This window comes from Pleurodeles waltl, chromosome 4_1, assembly GCF_031143425.1.
Source record: "Pleurodeles waltl isolate 20211129_DDA chromosome 4_1, aPleWal1.hap1.20221129, whole genome shotgun sequence".
Taxonomy (NCBI): Eukaryota; Metazoa; Chordata; class Amphibia; order Caudata; family Salamandridae; genus Pleurodeles; species Pleurodeles waltl.
Window position 1 is genome coordinate 251537517 of NC_090442.1, and position 14654 is coordinate 251552170.

Sequence of the window (14654 nt, forward strand, 5' to 3'; positions counted from 1 at the left end):
CCTATTGCCTCTCACGGATGGCAGCCAATCCGTGTGCAACCCCTCTCGGCATCTGACCTATCTCAGCGCGGCACCACTGACATCACACTCACACACACTCCAGCTGACAAAGTCTTGCGGCTCGTCCACACTTCACTGACTCTTTATAACTCATACAAACTAATGCGAATTATTGCAAGCACTTAAAATGACAACACAAATCTGCCGGTTTACTACAGGAAGGGTAACACATTCGCTTCAGAACTTTACAGAGATTTCACTTGAAGCCTCGGCCGCTACTCTCTCCTTCTCAGTTCCCACATACGCAAGCAGAATTCGACCTGCAAATCCTACTCTCGACTTGTCAATGACTCCTTCTAGTGCACTTTAGAACTCGTCAAATCTCCATCGAAGGTTTCACACATGCATCAAAACTCGAAACTTGACTTGTCAACCACGCCCGATTGACCTATTAAACCGCACAGATTACAACATAAACCACATTTATCATCATACTCCGGAGTCTTAGACCTCAATAGGTCCGTATACAACAACCAACCACGTGGATAATTTTGAGCAATAAGCGCTGCATTCACATGAAGTACGCCGACTTCCCTACTCTCACACTGTGGAGTACGCCCACTCCTACTAAACAACACTTAATTTGGCCTAAATACACACAAATTTTCACAACCACCTGCAAGATGCATAAGCTTAAGTAAGCGCAAAGACCCTAACCACACATACTATGGCGCCGAGAACATTCCCAACTCATTAAGGCAGGCTCCGAGATCCCGGGAAAGCCATGGCGAACCTAGCAACTCATCATCTCTCCAAATTGCATTATCACAGAAAAACAAATTAAACAATGAAACTCCGTCCTAGGGCCCCCAAGGGCCAAACCGTCGCTCTGCTACCAGAACTGCGAACGCGTCCGTCTATGTTAATTTATTACACATCAGGACTCGTTTTAGGTCGATTAATCTTTGGACCCAGTGGTGAGACACCGTAAGACGAGATAACTGATTAATATTTCAATCAATATGTCAATAACATTGTCAACATATATCACCACAATATATTTCAATTTAGACATCAATAAACCTTCGGCGCAACCATGACCTTTCAGTCATGAATAACCACACCTTAATGGAGTTTTTGTGAATTTTATTCCCTATTGATTACAATCTAATAGCAAATGTATTAATCTCAAAACCAAGAAGTAAATGAACATAATCACAAGACGACAACCATGATAAACTTTCAATAATGCAAAGATCAGTAGCATAAGACCATCAGGTGAATATAAGCAGATCGCGATACATAGAACCTCCTAAAGGTTTTAGTTCAGCATGGCACTACGTCAGTCACGTCAGTTTCGTCAGTCGAGATGAATGCCTCATCTAACCTCAAATTAGCATTATCATGTTGGGCTTCATGCAAAACAATTTAGAACATCAATTTGGAAAACATCTAATTAAGGTCTCTAATCAAAACACACAGCAGTTGGTACCTAGAAAGAAAAGGCAAATTAAATGAGATTTCCATTAGCAATTACGTAATTACCCTCCTCAGAATAGGTCAGCATACAGGATCAGTCTTCGTCTTCAGGACATCAGTTAGATCGCCGTCAGTCTATCTAAACTAGGGACAAGGGACACTTCCCTCATAAGGAGGAAAGTGTAATGGGGCAGTCTATGGGCAAGGATGGTTTGTCTAAGTCTCAAATCACCAAATAGAGTGACAGAGTTTCTGGATGCAATCGATATCATTCCCTACCTAATGCCCTTTGTCTCTTGTGTCATGGGTTTTTATCCCTTTTCTAAAATACATTCCCCCAAAATTCTATTAGACAGTCACTACACCCCACTATCTGTAACCTATCAAATTATACATTAAGTAATGCATTTGTAATTTCATGATATATCCTGAGTTTCTAATTGGTCTTCATAATTGACGTTTTTCGTAGGTGGCATATCCGGGGTTACTTCATTTCCTTGGCACACACATCAGGTCAAGAGTTCTCTTCTCCACGCTTTAATGTCCTTGAAAGTGTCCATGTTTGTTTCGAAGTCCATAATTTTATACTAAAAGCTGCTAGCATGCGGATGAGAAAATCTAGCATTGTTGCAAACAAGTGAGGAAAAGAACAATTGCTGGGTCATGGTCTTTTGCAAGTCAGCACAATGGAGAAACAGAAAAATACGCTTTAATATGAGAGTTACACAGCTAGTTCTCGACTCACGCTAACTTAAGATATACGAATTCGAATGAATGCAGTTTTTATACGTGTTAATGTTTTCAATTAGGCATAATATAAATGATTATTTCTTATAGTTGACATTAGTTTACGCATGTGAACAATTCTCTACGTTTAATATGTTTCAATGAATAATATTGTTAATGCGGTATCGTTAAAACATAAGCATTTCACGTCTATAATATGTAATATTAAACTACGCTCTCTCACCGTCATTAATTGACGTAAAAGCAGCGCAACCTAACAAAATACAATTGTATTTATACTTCAAGTTATATTTGCATATCTAAATATATTTATATGTTGCTGTTATTTTAAAGTTATATTTGTGTGTGCATAAACATGTATTCAAATTTATATTAAGCGCTATATTAATTTAACTAAATGCATTTCAACTGAGGCCTGCAATTTGCTTTGCCAGCATGTTCTTTCTTTCTTTGTAGGTGTTTTATCATGATTCTCGTTAGCTACAGAAAGAAGCTTTGTATGTATTAGGCAGCTGATAGTGAGGGTTTGAAAAGCAGAACATTGCAAGGAGCGTCAAGACTGATGGTGAGAAAAACTAATACAATTGTATTTTGTAAGTTTGCGCAGCTTTTGCATAAAAAAATTACGGTAATGCGGCGCTAAAAAAGTATAAATCAGGGACTCAGTGCTTTCATCAGCCAGTACTTCGTAGAAAAGTGTTTTGAGTGCAGGGCACAGCGTTGGCCTCATAGCATCCTGGTGGGATGGTAAAACATTAAAGTAAAGGTAATCTTGGGCTGTTTGCGCTTATTTGATGCTCCACTTGGATATTATTGTTTTCTTTCCTTTAACGTGTGAGCATTACAAGGCAGCTATTTGGAGCAGTGACTGTGGCTGGTCGGGCATTAAAGTACATTTCAAATATCTAATAATCGGAAAGGTGAGCTGTATTCCAGGAGACATATGTACATATTTTGGGTGTGACAAGTTTTCTTGCTCAAAATTTATTTGTCATTTTACTTTCAATTACTTGGTTTTACCATGGCAATGCGAGTCATTGGGTTGTGCAACCACCACCTTTCCTACAGAAACCAGGGAAGCCAGAAATTAAATGGTGTGACTGGCTGTGAAACCTTGAGAATTTTTTTATGGCAATCAATGCTAATGGCTATCAGCCTATCAGGAAAATGGTACTTTTGTTCACTCATTTGAATACAGCTGGTCAGCGTGTTTTTGATAGTTTGCCTCCCATACCTGTACCGCTGGGCGATGATGCACTGTGAAATGTATTTTTGGAAGTGAAAGAGAGGATGCAGAAACAATACTCTGATGAATTAAGTGTTTTATTAGAAAGGTTTAACTTTGCTATGTGTAAGCACACACGTGATGAAACTGTGGAAGAGTATATTGCCATTCTACGTGTGTAGCGTCAGCATGTGATTTTGGGAACAATGTGGATATTTATAGACGTGAACAAATTGTGTTCCACTGTTTCTCAAAGAAAATTCAAGAGCGTCTATTGATGTGTCAAAATCCAACTTTAGCGGAAACCACTGATGTAGCTAAAAGTATAGAACGGTCCATTATCACTTCCAAGGTTTTAGCAAACCGGGGGGGCAACGATGTGTGAGTTGTGTGATTGAGGAAGATGTGATATGTGCAGTGACCAATAAATCTGTGAAGACTAAGAGAGGGACACAAGGGCAAGGAGGATTTAGTCAATGAGTATCTTATTGTTGTGGGTCAAGGAATCACACTGGTAACAATCCTTCTTGTCCAGCCATTGGTGAGATGTAATTGGTGTCGTAAACTGGAGCATTTTCAGGAGGTGTGTAGAAGTGTTTTGAATGTTGGCAGTCCCAGCAGTGTCAAAATCAGTCATGCGTACACCGATGATATGCATGATGTATTAATGGCAGTCGATATGTCTGATACACCTTCTGGTAAGTCATTGGGACACATTAAGGCCCATATTTATACTTTTTAGCGGCGCATTTGCGTCATTTCTTGACGCAAAAGCAGCGCAAACTTACAAAATACAATTGTATTTTGTAAGTTTGCGCTGCTTTTGTGTAAAAAACCACGCAAAGGAAGCGCTAAAAAAGTATAAATACGGGCCTAAGAGACCATTGTGTGAAGTTATTCTTGATGATAGGCATCTTACGGAAATGGCAGATTCTGGAGCATCAGTCACGATCCTAGCTGATCAAATTTACGTTAAGTTGTGGCCTAAATCAATGGTGCCCGCCCATCCTGATATCAGTCCCAAAGCATTCAGTGATCAGGATATTGATCTTCTGGATTTCTTCTGGTCTACTTTGGAGTGTCTGGAGAGATCCACTATTACCAAAATCTATGTTGCAGTCAAGACACCAGTCTGAAAGGTCTTGGGGCAAAATTTATGCAGTGTGTCGATGGAAAGGAGAATACAGTGGCATTTGCATCCATGACTCTTTTAGATGCAGAGACTAATTACAGTACCATTGAGAGGGAGGATTTGGCATGTGTGTGGGTGGTGCGAACATTTGGGACCTATATTTGGGGCATTGCTTGTGATGTTTACATGGACCACAAACCTCTTGTCTACCTTTTCAGGGGTAATGGCTTGGGAAAAGCGTATGCTCGTTTGGTTCTGTCTCGTAGGCTCTCATTATCCTAATGAGACTACTGGATTTTGAGCTGCAAGATCGTTCACAGGGTGGGGGACTAAGTCTGACCCACGGTGAAGGACCCTTGTCACTCCAAATCCGCGTTTTGCTCCGGCTAACTAGCAGTGCCTCATCTATCCCGAAGGGAAGAGACAATTGGGCAGCCGAGCGCATGACATCTTAGCACTTCTCAGGGAAGTCGTGGTCAGTCAGGTCACAACCGGTTCTCTCATACACAATGCGGTCTTACATAGAAATGACAAAGGCAGTTTACGTTTTAAAGATTAGTTTAATAAAACGACTGCATTTTAGATAGCAAAGCGTGAGCTGCAATAACCAGAACTACACAACACAGTAGGATTAAAATAGTAACAATGAGAGTGAAGCACAAGAATAAGGCTATCATAGTGCCACTAGATACTGTTCTCTCTAAATTATATTCTGAGCACAGCATGTGAAGCTCTAAGCCTGCCTTTCAGGTTTCCCCGGGAGGACTTCAACCCTCATACCTGAGCAAAGGCCTGTAATCTGCATCAGCATCTGCAACAGGGCAGTCAGCATCTAGTTGTAGGTTCCTGGCCGGAATCTCCCTCTGACCTGTACTAGGACTAGGAAGTGTTTTTATAACTAACACGCAGATGTTCTATGAAAATGTCCCTACGTAAGGATGTGTATTTTCTACGAATACTGGAGACTAAACTTCTACCACGTTTAAAGGCAATGTACCAGACTGTAGCCTTGACTGAAGCACAGGGCGATCAAGAATGCATTATTTTAAAACACAGTGCTGAACTAAGCTAAACAGTGTGATAGAAGGAAATAAAAACAAGACCGTAAAATTGGTTATTGTAAAATAACAGTGCGAGGCTGAATAAAATGTGTCTAGGGCAAAGTGCACAGCGGCCTAGTATGTTAAACTAGCGTGCATGAAGGTATATTAAAAATGGCTACACTACAGTTCGTTTAATATCAAAACTACTAGACTATGATTTGGTGGTAAAATATATTGAAGTGGGCAAAAATGTACAGGCAGACTGCCTGTCACATATTCCTCTGCCTCATCATGGAGCAATGGATGTTGATCATGAAGATGATTGTGTTGTAGCTTTAGTGGATGTGTTAGCGGCTTGTAGTGGTCACATCACTGAGGTTGATTGGACTGCAGCTATGGATAAGGATGTTGTGTTGTCTAAAGTTTTACAATTCAAAAGAACATATTGGCCTTCTGAAAATAAACTTTCTGGTGAACTCATATGCATTGGGCAAATTACCAAGGAGTTGTCTTGTGAGAACAATGTTTATTTAACAGGTGATGTATTTGTTCCACCTACTGAGCTCAGAGACAGAATCACTGGGATTGCCCATAAAGGTCACAGGGGGATTTCAGCCACTTGCATGAAACTGAGGCTAACATATTGGTGGCTGGTTTGGACGAACAAACATCGAAACTACATTGACAGATGGCCTCAATTTATTGTGTCTGACAAACATTGGACGACTTCCACAAAACCTTTGTTTTCTGTTCCTCTTCCAGAAAAAGCCTGGGAGAAACACACTTTTGATTTTTCAGGACCATTCAATCTGTTGTCAAAGGGTAAAAGATACCTTTTGGTAGCTGTAGACTGTTTTCTTAATGTGTTAACTACTCTTTTGTTTACATTGCCAATTCTAGCACTATGATTTCTTTCCTAAAAAGAATATTCAGGTTAGAGGGTTCCCCAAGTTCCATTGTATAGTTTCAAAATAGATGACTGATTTTATAAAGATACATGACATCAGGCATTCACAGGTGGCTTTATATAGTCCTTCATCTAATGGTTTAGGCAAAAGGGTTATCACCTGTTGAAAGAGGGGATTTAAACTGCCTTAGCAGCCAACATCGATGCTTCCCAGTGTTTACTTGATAACATTTGGGCGTATCTTACAACTCTACATTCCATGACTGGAGTTACCCCTTTTTAAACTTCTAAGAGGTAGGGACCCCAGAACTAAATTTACACCAGTGTGGATGTCAGAAATATTGATGGAGCGAGGTAAAATGCACAGTAGTAATGAAGCTATTTCAATGAGGTGCAGAGTATTGGCTAAAAAAACAAGCTCAAAAGTAGTATAATGACAATAGGAAGAGTGTTAAGGATGTCAAGATTGATGTGAATGATTGGGTTTTCATTAAGAAACTCTGTAAGAGAGTACAGAAAGGAGAATCCAAATGTTCCTTGTTGATAATGGTAATCAAGTCTAGTAAGGCTTCTATCTTGTTGGAAGAAAAAGGGTGATGGAATAGTTCCTATATCTAACTCACAATCTGAGATTTTCAGGAGCATGCACTCTGAAAAGGAAATTGGGAGTTCAATGCTGTTTACTGATGTTGATAGTATGAACATCAGGGATTCTGAGTTCTCTGCAGAAATGGGTATTGATAACAATCTGTCCACTGAGTTGCCCGTTACACAGAACAATGGTGATGCTTTTTTATGCAATACACAAGCAAATGAAGGGGATAAGGTTAGAACCAGCCACTAGAGATGATGCAGCTGAGAGAGGTGGCCTTAATCCTGCTGGGAATTCGCTAGAACCTGTACTCACAAGTGGTTTGTTTATTAACAAGCTACCCCCTAAACTACATGAGTATGTCTTGTTTTAGCTTATGTGCACAGTAATTAGTTTGATGTATATATACACATTATATTGTTACAGATTCTGTGGTGGGTATGCACACTGTTTTTATATTTTACCCATTGAGTTAGTTTGTGGTGATTTCTTTATTATAACAGATTTTCACATTGTGCATTGTTCAAACTTTTGTATGCTCTTTTAGTTTGGTACACTTAAGTTCCCTATCAAATTTTGCAATGGCTTTATGTTTTAAACTTTCTTTTGTTTAAGGAAAGGAGGTGATGTAGTGTTTACTGTATTTGCTCTTCATCATATTTGGTTTTATCAGTGCATATTTATTCTACATGTTTGACATTATTTAATGGAACTGTGACTCCATTGGCCATTGTGTGGTTTCTGGAAACTCAGGCAGTTGTCAGTTGCCTGCTGTTCTTTGATCCTGCCAGTAGTCGGTGCTGTATTGGGTCCTGGATATGCAATAAAGGGTTGTTATTATCAAGACTTCATGCCTCATACTCTTATTTGGAAATCACTATGGATGACCTTTGCCATCCATAGCTTGGCACTACATTTTGGTATCACGTGTGTCGTTGGTCCCGTAATGTTGTGGGGGACCCACTAGAAGCAGGAATGTCATCTTAATCTCACAGAGTAATGAATGTGAACGAGGTTCAAAATTCAGGCCATAAAATGTGCAGAGACAGAGAATGCAAAGTCCAGATTTGCCACAAGCTCCAATAATGCAGGTTCCACAAGCTCCGATGCCACAGAAAAATTTAATTGGTCCTAGATTTAATTCTAATCAAGCCCCAAATTTGAATCAGAACTCCTTCCAAAATAAAAATCAATTTCAGCAGTTTCTCATGTTTGATGAACTTGAGGGCTATGGCTCAGATCTGTCACAATGATGGTACCTGATGAGGGAGGGAGATTGTGTATTTGGAGAAGTCTTAGATGTATATGAGAGTGGCCCATTTGTGGAAGGTGAGGAGAATGGCCATCCCCCGTATCATTCGTGATCAATACTGGTGTAACCCGTTCCACTGTTAGATCAGCTGATGTTCCAAACCTACCCCTCTCCGGAAATATACTCCAAGTTGTAGGAGTCACAAATAAGCAAATGAAAAACCCCGTAACAAAAGAGGTGCCTGTTAAAAGAGGGTCCTTTGAGGAGAATCATCAGTTTGTGGTGTGTGATTTTAGTCTTATGAATCTCTTAGGACCAGATCTATTGTGCAAGTTAATTTGCACCATCTATTGTATGCGGAAAGGTGTGAAGTGTCAGACTCATGCTGAATATGTTGATTTCGAATTGATGAGCCAAGGACCTAATGCTGGATTATATCCTGTGATAACAACTGAGTATTTGCCACTGGATGTTAAAGATACAGTGAAACCTGAGGTCTGGAACGTCTGAGGAAAGGACATAGATCTCACAGAAGAAGTTGAGCCTGTCCGCATAAAAGTAAAACCTAATGTTGAATATCCAAAAACTCCTCAGTACAATCTGACTCCCAAAACAATTGCTGGGATTATTCCAGTGATTGATTAATGATACAACAGAGGGCATTTAAAGGGGATAATGGGGAATCCATGTAACTCAACCATCATGGGCCTGCAGAAATCTAGCAGTAAGTGCTGCGTAGTGCAGATTCTGAGAAAGATTAATAACATTGTTGTTCCCTGTTGTCCTGTGGTACCAAATCCAGCCGTGATTTTGTTTCAGATTTCATGTGAGGCTGAGTGGTTTACTGTGATCGATTTGGACTGGGAGTTTTTCTCTATTCCCTTGCATTTGGACAGTCAGTACCTTTTTGCCTTCTGGTTCCCGAGCTGTGTTTTGGTATGGTGCCGAGTCACATACGGTTGTACAGAAAGTCCCTCAATCTTAATCAGATACTTAAAAAACCTTGAGTCCCTAATAATGCCCTGTAACACTGTCCTGGTCCAGTATAAGAGTGACTTGTTAGTGGCGTCCGATACTCAGGAAACTTGTAGACGAGATACCATTGATTGTTAAACTACTTGGGTGAGAATGGACATAAAGTATCTCCCAGTAAGCTGCAGTATTGTCAAAGAGAAGGTCTGCATCTCGGACATCACATTGAGAAAGGAGCAGGGTAGGTGTAGCAGGAAAGAATTTCAGTGATTTGTAGGACGAATCCGCCAACCACCCAGACAGAACTCAGAATGTTCTTGGGAATGGCGGGCTACTGTTGTCAGTGGATACCCATAGTTTCCCTATTGGCCAAGCCCTTGTAAAGGCTGACACACAAGGATGAGTCTGACCCAATACCATGGGATAACAATTGCTTGATTGACTTCCTAAAGCTGTGAAAAAAGTGTCTATTGTGCCCCGGCACTGGGAATAACTGATTACAATAAAGCTTTTACTCTTCTGCAGTGCGAGAGAGGGCTGTGCTCTCTCACTCCTGACACAGATGCATGGGAATGAGCAAAGACCTGTGGCTTATTTTTCTGCCACTGTTGATCCTGTAGTCGCAGGACTGTCTGTGTGCCATATAGGTGTATCAGCAGTAGGTGTCAGCATAGAATAATGTGAGGGAATTGTGATGGGACATCCTGTAACTGTTCTTGTGCTTCACTCAGTTGAGATCTTGCTGACATGTACACACACTCAGCCCTTGACAAACAGTTATTTGACCAAATGTGAAAAATTAATACTTGCAGATGAAAATGTCACCCTCAGGATATATCCTTCTCTGAATCCTGCCACTCTCTTACCACTGCCTGAGAATGAAAATGATGATGCACAACGTACACACACCACACAACACCCATGTTGCCACAAAGGCACCCCAGTTTCACCGATGAGGAGTTGCGGGTCATGGTTGAGGAAATAGTCATGGTAGAGCCACAGCTGTTTGGAGCATAGGTCCAGCAGATTTCCATTGCCAGGAAAATGGAGCTATGGCAGAGGATCGTGCACAGGGTGAACGACGTGGGACTACATCCACACACACGGGACTACATAAGGAAGAGGTAGAACGACCTATGGGGGAAGATGCGTTCCATTGCAGTAAGGCACCAGCTCGCCATCAGGAGGACTGCTGGTGGACCCCCACCTCCTCCCCCACAGCTGACAGCTTGGGAGGAGCAGGTCTTGGCAATCCTGCATCCTGAGAGACTCACTAGAGTAGCCTGAGGAATGGACACTGGTGAGTCAACATTTACTACCTATCACCCCCATACCTGCATGCCACCACCACCTCTTACCCTGATACCCATTACCCCACTCCATCCCACACAGTGTACCAGCACAATTATCAAAACTAAATGCCACGCCCTGCATGCCATATCCACTGCATGCACATCCCTTCCAGCCCTGCACGTACACCCACCACCAATGCATGCACAGCATGGAGAGCTAACAATCTCACAATCCATCACCATACACAACCAAATCTGGCAGGGCAACAGCAATAACATTGGGGAAGCTAATGATGCAGAATATGTCACAGACATGTAGCATAATACACCACTTATATCCCCACAGGCGCCCCAGCCAATCTCAGCGGTGAGGCGGTGCCACGGCTACCCAGCCCCCCAGCAAAAGATGCCCCCAGTGATGACAGCAACTCTGGAGCTGTGGATATGGATGAACTCCCTGGCCCATCAGGGACCACTGGCCAGTTGGCTACCCCATCCCACACCCAGTCCACTACATAGCCTCCACCCTCAGAATCCAACACCACAGCAGCCACCCAACGTCCTTAGACCTCTGTCCCAGGACACGTCAATCAGTAGTGTGCCCACCTGGAAACGGACCCGAGTCCACACCTCACAGGCAAGACAATGAGGGTCCTGGGGCCAGGGGGAGTGGGCACACCGTTCAGGGGACACAGGCACAGGGGGAGAACAGCTGTGCGCCAGGGGGAGGACAGGCCCAGGAAACTGACTGCCCAGGAGGCACTCACTAATGTCATGGGGGATTACCAACAATCCCAGGACAAGATAGGTCAGGTGTTAAACATCATGCAGGAGAACCAGCAGCTGCAGGGGGAACACCACCAGGAGATCAAGCAAGAATTGCAGACCTTGAATACCACCATGGTCTTCATTGCAGGGGTGCTGGGTGACATGGCCAACATCATGAGGGAGTACACAGCACACCAACGGGCCACTTCCACTAGACTGTGTTCTGACCAGCCCTTCACATCTGCTACAGCTATTGGACAGGAGGGCTTGCCACAGGACCCACAGGTCACCAGCACCCCTCCCCCTGCAGAAGGTGAACCACCTGCAAATGGTCCCTGCAACCCAGACAGACACCAGAGACAGTTGCCAAGACCAAGACCACTGCCAGGAAATGAGCCCCTCCTGAATGTCCACCTTGTGTCACACTATGTCACCTTGTCCACTTACACTTGTACAACAAACAGACTGGTCCACTACACTGGACTTTTCCCAACCATCACCCTACTCTATTTCACTTTGCATTGTATACCAATTTTGAAAAAATACCCTTGGACACAACTTGAGTAATAGTGCTTTATCTGAAGGTAACCTACAATGTATTGTACTGTAATGAACTGCATGGTCCTGTGCAAATGTCCAGTAATATGTTGATCCATCCTACAAATGTGCTTCAGCAGTCTGTACACATCACAGCATTACCCCTTTGTAACCACAGCAACATCTGCAATAAGGGAAGGCATAGGTGACAATCAGGTGGGATGCAAAGGTAGTGACTGGCATTATGCTACAGCCACACATCACAACACTGAAATGGAGAAATGTTTGGTTCAACAGTCTTACCTGAGTGTCATTGCAAGTACTGCTGTATCATATGTGTCCTGTTGTCAACATCCTCCTCCGCTTCCTCCGCTTCCTCCGCTTCCTCCTCCTCACTGTCATCAGTGCCCACTGCTGCCACAGCTGCATTGTCATCCCCCTTTTCCTGCAGATAGGGTCCATGGCGTCTGAGTGCCAAGTTGTGCACCATGCAGCACACAACAACAATCCTGCAGACCTTCTCAGGGGAGCAGCATAGGGATCCACCTGTCAGATGAAGGCACCTGATCCTGGCCTTCAGGAGACCGAAGGTCCTTTCAACAATCCTCCTGGTACACCCATGAGCATCATTGTACCAATTCTCAGCCCCTGTTCTAGGATTCCTAACAGGGGTCAGGAGCCAGGAAGGGTAGCCAGAATCACCTGCAAGAAGTGAGGGACCCACATTAGTCTTGCACAATGGCAGGGGGTATGACTCCTGAAGGCATACACTCACATACATTGGGTGGGGACTCAGGCTCACGTATAAGCCACACTCTGTGCCTCTGTATTTGTGCCATCAGCTGTGGGACGCTGCTATTCCTCAGGACAAAGGCATCATGCACCGACCCAGAATACTTGGCAGTGACATAGGAGATGTACTGGTCAGCAAGGCGCACCATCTGGACATTGAGTGAGTGGAAACTCTTCCTATTCCTGTATACTTGTTCATTGGGCCTGGGGGGAACTAATGCAATATGGGTCCGTCAATGGCCCCAATAACATGTGGTATATGTCCCATTGCATAGAATCCAACCTTCACAGTGTGTAATTCACTTACCTGGGGGAATTCAATGTAGCTGCACATGTGTTTGAGCAAGGCTGCCAAAACCCTTGCAAGCACAATAGAGAACATTGGCTGAGACATTCAGTCAGCAAAGCCCACTGTCACCTGAAAAGAGCCAGTTGCCAAGAAATGGAGCACTGAGAGTACTTGCACAAGAGGGGGTATTACTGTTGTGCAACGGATAGCAGGTAGCAGATCAGGCTCCAATTGTGCACACAGCTCTGTGATTGTGGCCCTGTCCAGACGATAGGTGAGTATGATGTGCCTGTCCTCCAGTGTAGCCAAGTCCACAAGGGGTCTGTGCAATTCCTCATTGGCTAGCATGGCCCTCTATGACGTATGGGAACCAATGATGATCAACGCCAGCGGTGACAGTATTCACCGCCGCGGACGTGACCGCTGTTTTCTTTCTACCACTTCACTTGATTCCTGACTTTCCATAGGACCACATCTCCACTGCGTGTGCTGCTGTGATCTGTGTCTGGAATCTGCCATGGCCCGTGCAACAGGGGAAAGGGCCCCAGCCGTCATGTCGGAGGAGTTGGAACGGCTCATGGATGGCGTCCTACCCCTGTATGGGCAGTTGTATGGGCCTCCAGACCAACAGGTGAGTACATGATGGGTAGGTTGCATACGACATGGCTGTATGGAGATGTGTGTGTGTGCTGGCAGTGTGTCATTTGGGGGGTATGGCTGGTGGCAGTATTGATGCAGAAGTACAGTCATGTGCCTGATGAGGGGGAAATGCAGTTTGTAGGCCATATATGTGACAGGCTAGATTGTCTGGTTCCTGGTATCCATCTGTTTGTGTTTCCTCTGCAGGTTAACGCCCATCAGAAGAAGAGGTTGTGGCGTGCCATCGCCAAGGGCGCGCATATCCTGGGGGTCCATAGCTGGCGGAGCACCCACTGCAGGAAACGGAGGGAGGACTTGAGACGCTGGGCCCAAATGACTGCAGAGGCCCAGCGGGGGACGGCCTCCCTATGAGGGAGGGGTGCCCGTCAGAACCTGACCTCCCTGATGGCCCACATACTGACGGTGGCCTTCCTAGAGCTGGATGGGTGCTTGAGGGCATCAAAGCAGCCAAAAGGGGGTGAGTACAACCATCCCTGTTGCCTGGCATGGGATTTGGGTGCAAGGTACTAGTCAGTGTATGCCCCAATATGCCAGTTTAGACATTGTTGCATGGTCCAGCTCAGGTTTATTGGGTGAAATGCATGTTTTTGATAGCTAGGTAGCTGGCTTTGCATGGCAGACAGGGTGGTTGGCTCCTACCTGCTGTGGTACTTAGCCAATGGTATGCCAGTGTGGTACATACTGCCCATTCTTAGTTTCAGTGTGTGATAGAGATGTGTATGCCATGTGCTGTTGTAGCTGTGAGTGACCCTTTCTTTCTCCCCCCTCTCCTTATGTCATCCTGTCCATGTGTGCATTAGCATCATCTGACGAAGGAGCAGGGGCACCAGTGCGTGAGGGAGCTACAGCCCACGGGACTCAGGAGGCAGAGTCCACCGACACCGAGGGGACTAGTGGGATGGGGGTGAGGGGAGCACCACGGGGGGACAGGAGCTGATACAGCTGACTCTGCTTTCTCCTCCGATGG